This window comes from Apostichopus japonicus, chromosome 2 (genome assembly GCF_037975245.1).
Source record: "Apostichopus japonicus isolate 1M-3 chromosome 2, ASM3797524v1, whole genome shotgun sequence".
Taxonomy (NCBI): Eukaryota; Metazoa; Echinodermata; class Holothuroidea; order Aspidochirotida; family Stichopodidae; genus Apostichopus; species Apostichopus japonicus.
Window position 1 is genome coordinate 26,543,777 of NC_092562.1, and position 7,991 is coordinate 26,551,767.

Here is a 7,991-nt window from a genome sequence, read left to right on the forward strand (position 1 = left end):
TGAAGAAAATGGCCTCATGCAGGCTATTATAGGCCTATACACATGCAATACACAATTACACATAGTTACATTCCTACAGTAGGTACCGATTGCTAGGGCATCCAGGTGAAACGTGTATTAAGCATTACCCTGGTAACATGAGATTCCCAGCTGTTCGAGGGAACATGTACGTGTGTAGGCCTACTATAGGGCCTATATGAATACTATGAGGGTGCATATATGTACTATATCAATACCGTGGGCACAATAATACATTTTGTTTTTATAGGGCCAATGAAGCCTACAGTCAACTATTCTTGCCTTATAAAGACGCTTTATTTGAAAAGATCGCACTGCGTTTATGGTAGGCGAGAAATGAAGCTAAAAAAGAGCCGTACATTCACGATGATGCATAAATGTAGGCATGAAAATATTCTTATCCCTGGCATTTGGTGGGGGGATATGGTGTATTACATCCCCTCCACCCATTTTCATGGGGGGATATATCCCCCCTTCCCCCCAGGATCGCCGCCCATGACTATGATGGTATATCTGAATGTGCATTACAGTGTTTCAGGAATTCCTCTATCAGATTGGTATATTTGAGCTAATAAATCACTGTAAGTACCTTCCCCCAACCTAACCTACCCCATTCAGAAACACTTTATACACCTGTGATACTGTTATCACTCTGTTCAATTTCGTATTTATCTGACCCACCTCCCTGTGAAATTCTTCAAAAGTCCCTTGGGTTGTCTATCGGGGTAGATCATTCAGATTTAAATAATAACAATATTGGAAATCTGCAGAATAAAAATATATTGGTTGACTTACTCAAAAAACTATACAAATTCTTCAATATGGCCAGGGTAATGTCAAGATTGCACATTTATTGTGTTGAATTTCTAAAGGTGTGATTATAAAGGTGTACAGTACATGAAGTTTAGAAGTATACATTCCAAAACGGTGAGTGAGTTTGAAGGATGCTAGTGTTCATGAATCGAGAGCTACAGTCACATCATTCACAGTGTGATACTTGGGGTTGCTTGTTGTGTCAGCAAAGTTTGTATTGCCTGTGAAATTTGATATGTGAAATAACAAACTTGATTGTTACTCTAAGACAAACTTTTGTTGTTGACATTACAGGTATATTTCAAAACCTTAGTGAACACATTATATCTGCCTCCGCTACTTCTGTGGCAATCAGACTTCAGTTGCCTCATTTATGATTAATGTACCCATTTAATGAAATTTCATGTAGAGTAATGAAAGTGATTAAAGTGTTACTGTAAGTGAAGCAGTGCTACATTTGATTTTCAAAGTTTCCATGGCAACTTTCTGAGATTCTATCAGTGTGTGCAGAACGTTTATTGCAAATTGTTTACCTATGTACGAATTCTTCACATTTTACACTACTAGCAAGTTTCTAGAAAGTTACTACAAAGTTTATTGACCATGCATCTGAACTTGGGAAACCCCAATTGAAAGCCACAAACGCTCCCACGAAATTTAGTATTGTGGCAATTGCTACATGATTTATAAGCAGCTGAATTAACAAATAAAGAAAAATGATCTTACAACTTTTGTTTGTGCAAGTATTTTCATACAGTTTATAGCCACATTTTATGATGAAGGTCCATGTAGATGGCTCATGTAGTTTACATCACAGCCTACTGCTGGCACTGCACATGATTGCATGAAGAATTGACGAAGATGAGTCCATCGGTGTATTTGCTTAGCACATGAAATCGTAAATATACAGTAGAGGTCTTGCATTGCTGCACTCCATCGATTAGTTATGACACTATATAAGTGTGATCTTTCTGTGGTGTTTACTTTGAACTTAACTGTTTTAATAGTTTGTATAATTATTGTAGGCTATACACATACACTTACATACAGAGGATAGGAACAAACTCATTGTTACAAAGACACAGTCAATTTTTAAACAGATTTTGTGCATTTGAGCTTAATTTATTAAACTCACCATTATCATGCAGGAACATAGTCATGATGGTAGTATCCTCTCTATCATCCTTCGTTGCTGTACAATTGAAAGCACCAAATGCATTGTTACTAGCACTGGTAATGGAAACAGAATATCCAGCTGTGTCTGCAGGGAGGTCTGGGATCCCAGTACGATCCACTGAGGAGGCAGGGTGCCCACTAATTCTTGTGTTATAAGCTCTAATTGAAGTCACAAATGCATCATCATCTCCTGCTCCAAGATAACACTCAAAGTGAGGAAGAGGAGCAGAAACAGATCCAGCATCTTTTGACTTGAATGACATCACAGTCATCTGAACCTTATCTGAAAAAAATAACAATATGATCATAATGAAATATAAATTGCAGATATCTCTATATTCAGATTCTTCTTAACACAGAAAGTTCACACTGAGTTTTCATCTATGTATACTGTACATATTGCTTAGCTTGTTTTCATGCTGGATGTAACTTAAGGTTTACAGATGCAAGTATAATAAATTATGTTAACAGTAGCATTACCAGACCTCTTCATTTGGAGGTGGGAGGCGGAAAAGAGAAAGGTGTTGAGTGGCTTTTTCCACACATCTAAAACTTTGTGTGATATCTCTCCCACGTCTTTCTCCAAATTCTCCCGCTCAAGGTCCCCCCTTATTTCTTGTTTTATTTGTGGATGGGGTAGCTACCCCATTGCCTGCCCACCCACTCCCCCCCCCCCGTTGTATGAGAAAGTTACAATAATCTTAGCTGATAACTATGTGCAGGAACGTCGCTAGAGGGGGGTGTGGGGGTGTCTCACCCCCCCCCATCTTGGTAAAAATTACGATAGTTGGAAAATTTGAGTGCGACAGTCGGAATTTCCGACTGTCGGAATTTCCGACTGTCGCCAGCTTCAATTCGGAATTTCCGACTGTCGCGCTCTAATTTTTCTGACTGCCGCACTCTTATTTTCATATGTTCTTGTAATTTGTGAGTGACATAAAATTTTCGATCAAAATTGACCTTTAATCAGTCATATTTAGAACGGTTTCCTCGTCACATTGAGAAATTGTATCTCGCGATCCTTATACTCCACCATACACAACTTCGTATGATTTTGAATACTCTAAAAAAAAATACAACGTTCGCCAGCTTCAATTCGGAAAATGTCTGTATTAATTTTGCTATTGGGTGGGTCGACCCTGTTCGCTAGCTTAAAGTAAGTTCAGGATATACCAGGGACGTAGCCAGGGGAGCAGGGGAGCGACTGCTCCCCCCCTTTGAGTGTCGAAAAAAATTGTTTAAAAACTGTTGTTATTTTGGCATAGTATTTTGTCAGTGCTCTTTTGATCTTGAATACTCGTCAGCTCCGTTAACTCGGTTATAATCGTAATAACATGCAGGCCTACTGATTCAACTACTTACTTAGTTCGGCAGATGAAATTAGATAAATTTAGCCTATAGCCTATTTCAAACCTACAGTTGGCCACTGCGTAATAAAATACATATTGCCTACCTAACCACACTAGATGGAATGTCACGAACCGTATGCACAACGACGACGACAAGTTCGTTCTCATCGGTTCTATGATTCGTCCTAAGTTGTTGCACGAACAGCATGTTATGAAGCTAAGCTAGCAATCGTACGTGATACGCACTTCCTATAAATAATTATTACACTGTTAATACACGGAGATAACGATATTTGTTTTTAGGCCACAGCAAATCTGGCTGTCTTACAAATATGAAAGTTTATATTGTCCATCAGTTAAGTTGGTCAAATGTATTAAAGTCCAGACATTGGACAATAAACAAGAATCATCCTTCTGGAAAAATTGTAAAAGAGCACTATGTTTGTCTTTCTGATATATTATGTAAAAGAACATGTAAAAGAATTCAAACAGGAAACAAAATCTGCTGATAGTATGATATCATATGATAATGATGAAACTGGCAACAAATTGCACCAGATCGCATCTAAGGACCTTCAATTGTTCAAAAAATCTCAAAGGGGAGGGGGACACCCCCTCCCCTTAGACCCCTCCCCCATATCAATCGCAAAAAGTGCTTCCCCTCTCAAATTCCTGGCTACGACGGTGGGTTATACATTGTCTCTATGTATACAATTAAAACACGCAATGCTAATCTACGGAAGTTTAAAAGTGCCATCAACATAAGCAAAAACTTGCCCCATAAGGTACAAATGTATTGCAAAAAGTTCGGAACAAAAGTGCAGTCGCGAATGATGGGGTGTCTAACTGACACTTACCGTATCGTTGACGATGAGTGCGGGGGGGGGGGGGGGTACAAGGCAGCAGTCGGAATTTTTTGACTCCAAAACCCATCCAGTTGGAATTTCAGCCACTACACCCCCCTCCCCCCCCCCCCCCAATCATCAGGCCTTAGCTACGTCCCTGACTATGTGTGCTCTATTATCAGACTGCCTTTAGATACTGCCTTTAGATGACCTTACACTAATCCTATACAAGTACACTTCAAGACTGGAAATTACACTTGTAATAAAAACCATGTAATGAATAAACGCTATCTAGTGAATAAGTGTAATTTGCATGCATGTAAACTGTGTATATTGCAGTTATTATCGCATTTTGGTTTTCTTCTAAAAGTATGGTAGTGTAAATTCAGATGGTTAGAGTTAAAGATATGGAAATATGTACAATTTACAAAGGGTTACATATATTGTATACTGTCCTCAGTCTTTTAGATTATTCTTAGTAACAATGGCTGTCACAAGGACTCATACGATGTTCAGAGACCTCTATAACTATCAAAACAATATGCAAAGTAACTCATTAATATTCATATATTAAAGGGACTGCATCAAGGAAGCATGTGCAAATGTAAACTCTACACTACAGCCAATAACCGGGAAACGCAACTGAGTGTGCCATTGTTAGCAGGGTCATGTAATGGAATCCTCAAGAAATAAGAACGTTTCATATTTTTTCTATCCTCAAGTCACTTCAGCTTTTTTACTACGCAGGATTCTGTGTCTGGGACACAATCTTTTAGCTTTTTGCTTGCGTCCTGCTGACACATACTATGTTTTTACGGGAAACCCCAACTACACACACTCACAACTAGGCCCATGGATAGCATATCAAACACTTCTTTACATGTCTTTCTTTCTTTTTAAAACACCACAACTTCTATAAAAAAAAAATTTTCTTCCAATCCTTTGTACACATGATTGAATTTGTTTGAAACCAAATCAATCATAACAATCAATGCAAAGTACAGTGTTAACAACACTCCCATCACAAAGATTTTTGTGCTGAGAATAGTCAAGGATGCTTTTTCTGTGATTTGATTGGCTAATAATCCTTTATCATTGTCTGCAAACATTCTTGCACCTATAGAACTCAATGAATACAAAGTTTGTTGTTGAAATGCAACTACTGGATATGTTACTCAGTCCCGTGTAGAAAAAGTGAAGTTTGTACTTATAGGCTATATCACATGTGTGCACTCAAACAATGAGAAACCTCTTTTTTTGCTGGTCTTGAACTGCTTCGGTCTGTCTCGAACCCTTCTGGTCTGTAATATATTTCTAGGTCTCGATCGTGGACCAGTTCATATGTAGCTTTAACAAACACATGATGAAAAATCAGGTCATTTGTTTTTATTCAGACCCAATTGAACTTTCAAATCTAGTAAAACCACAAACTCCAAAACATTAATTATAGCCTACATGGTTCTCACCTAAAGCGTTTCCTCTTTTGGGTTTGCATTGCAAGTTGGCATTCTATAAAATTGAGAAGTGTAAATACAGCAGGCTACATCAATTGACACTGTACCAAACATCACAATTACTGTCATATGTATGTCAATAACGGCACACTTTGCAGCTTGCAACTTGACATTCATCATGGGTACATCCATGTTTTGTCATAGGTTTCCAATTTTTTAATTTTCTACCTGGTGTAACAGTATCAACATCACACTGTTGAGAGTGCTCCGCTGATCATATTATTTAGCTGGAAGATTTCACATGCCAAAGAAGCTGTTCCCAACGAAAACATTTTCTCTGCCATAGGCCTATAGCTTAAATGGCTATAGGCCCTATGGCTACAGGGATGGAAGGGGAAATGAACCTATTCCTACTGACACAGGTACAGTATATGCTATAGGATTATTATAGGCTAATGAAGTAATTCAGTTGAGGGCTAAGTTACCTTTAGTCTACCTGCCCTGAGTTAGTACCCGCTAACTTTCCCTTAGGCCTAAGCTATGCTGTTTATCACATAGGCCTACTCTCTATTTCTGAATCTGAAGTAGCACTTACCTTTTCGTCCACATGTACCAGTTTGAGCTCTAGAATACTGTAGCAATACTAAAATGAAACAGATCAGAGTTCGGAGACCAATAAGTGTCCAGCACAACATTTTGGTAGACTGCTGGCCTTGTAATGTAAAATGTCCTTATCTTTGTTTACACTTGTAAGGCTTAGCCTTGAATAGCTACTGGAATTTCAGAACAGGGTAGCCAGCTACACGTCATAAGTTAGCCTAGGCCCTAGGTCTAGGCTACTGTACACAGCTTCAATGTTCCAGTATAATCTCTTTACTAATAATCCTTCAGTAATTCAGTTCTTTCAAATTGTGTTTGACTGTTCACTGCTACCACTTCGTTTGTAACTGTTTATCTATGACAAGAATATGCCCATTAAGGAAGTAGTTTAGGTAAACGTACTGTACCCAGGGGCGTATCCAGGATTTTCTAACCCGGGGGGCGCGAATTACTATCTAAGCGGAGCGCCACCATCGGTTGGCGCGCAGCGTACAAGAAAATTTCTGGTTTTGATACCCCCTAGATCACCGGAAATGGCACTTCTCGGGCTTGAAAATGACCAACCAGGTGTACACTTTTGCCTGAGAACCAAGTATTTCCCAATAGTTTTTTTTCCCCAGCCATAACCTTTTTGAAGATTTTCACCAGTTACGCATCATGTACGACCTCATCGCATGTCCTGTGGATCATTGCTTTTGTAGGTGATTCTACGTCGCGGCCCACAATTCCCGACAGCCCCACTTTTGAAGGTTTTCAGCCCATTATTTGTTCCGAATTTGAAAATTCACATTCCCGTGAAATAAATTCACTTCAAAACATACCCATAATGTTGCAAAAAATGTCATCTGTGGACAACCAATATAGAAAAACCTCCTTCAAGTCTAACAGACCGGTCAAAATTACACCAGTAGAGGGAAGTATGATTAAGAATGTTGGTCAGATAATTTTCGAAAATAATTTATTGGTGTACAAATGTTAAACCTTCTTATAACGGCTATTATAAAACTTGGTTGAAGGAAATGAAAAAAATAGCAGATATTTCGGAAACCGAACACAACACACATAGGCGTAGGATGCGGGGGGGGGGGGGGCGGGGGCTACTGAAAGAAAAATAAATTGCAATGATGTAGCTAAAGGAAATGAATCTCCTTGATAATTAAAATAAAGTTCTATAAGCTTTGCCGACTTATTCGCCATTACTAATGTAAAAGATAATTAACATAATTTGACCTCCATGCTTTTTACTACATCTACATAAGACATTTCGTTGTTTACATTAGCATCCCGCGGAATACTGCGCAATTTCCACGGACCGTACGGTACACGATGGCATGCAATAATAACCGATGCTTGCTTATATGATATTGACTTTAACATGCTGAACGCGCGCGGAGCGCGCGAAAAATTCAGGTTATATTTTTCGGGTTACATCCCCCAAATCAAATTGGGTTCCTATTACTACACACATCGACAGTTTTGAGGCTGTTCAACCTGGAACCGCCATTTTCATGCTCACTGATATGATGTCATATCTGCTGTTTACTTTATAAATTCGAACAGGCGCGTAGCGAATAATTTGCCAAGGGACGGCCGAAGCCTGTAGGCAAACTATCTAAGCGTAGCGCCACCACGAGTTGGCGCGAAGCTTACAAGAAAGTTTTGGCCGAAACTGCCTCCCAGATCGCTGGAAATGGCACTTCCCATGCCTTCTGAGTTGCATCTAAGCATTTTCTATT

General features: G+C 39.1%; 1 protein-coding gene across 3 annotated transcripts in view; it reads right to left on the bottom strand.

Annotated features, from left to right (window-relative positions):
- The window catches only part of LOC139984175 (uncharacterized), a 260,085-nt gene that overhangs the window by 192,759 nt on the left and 59,335 nt on the right, over nt 1–7,991 (bottom strand). The gene's annotated exons all lie outside the window — the stretch shown is intronic.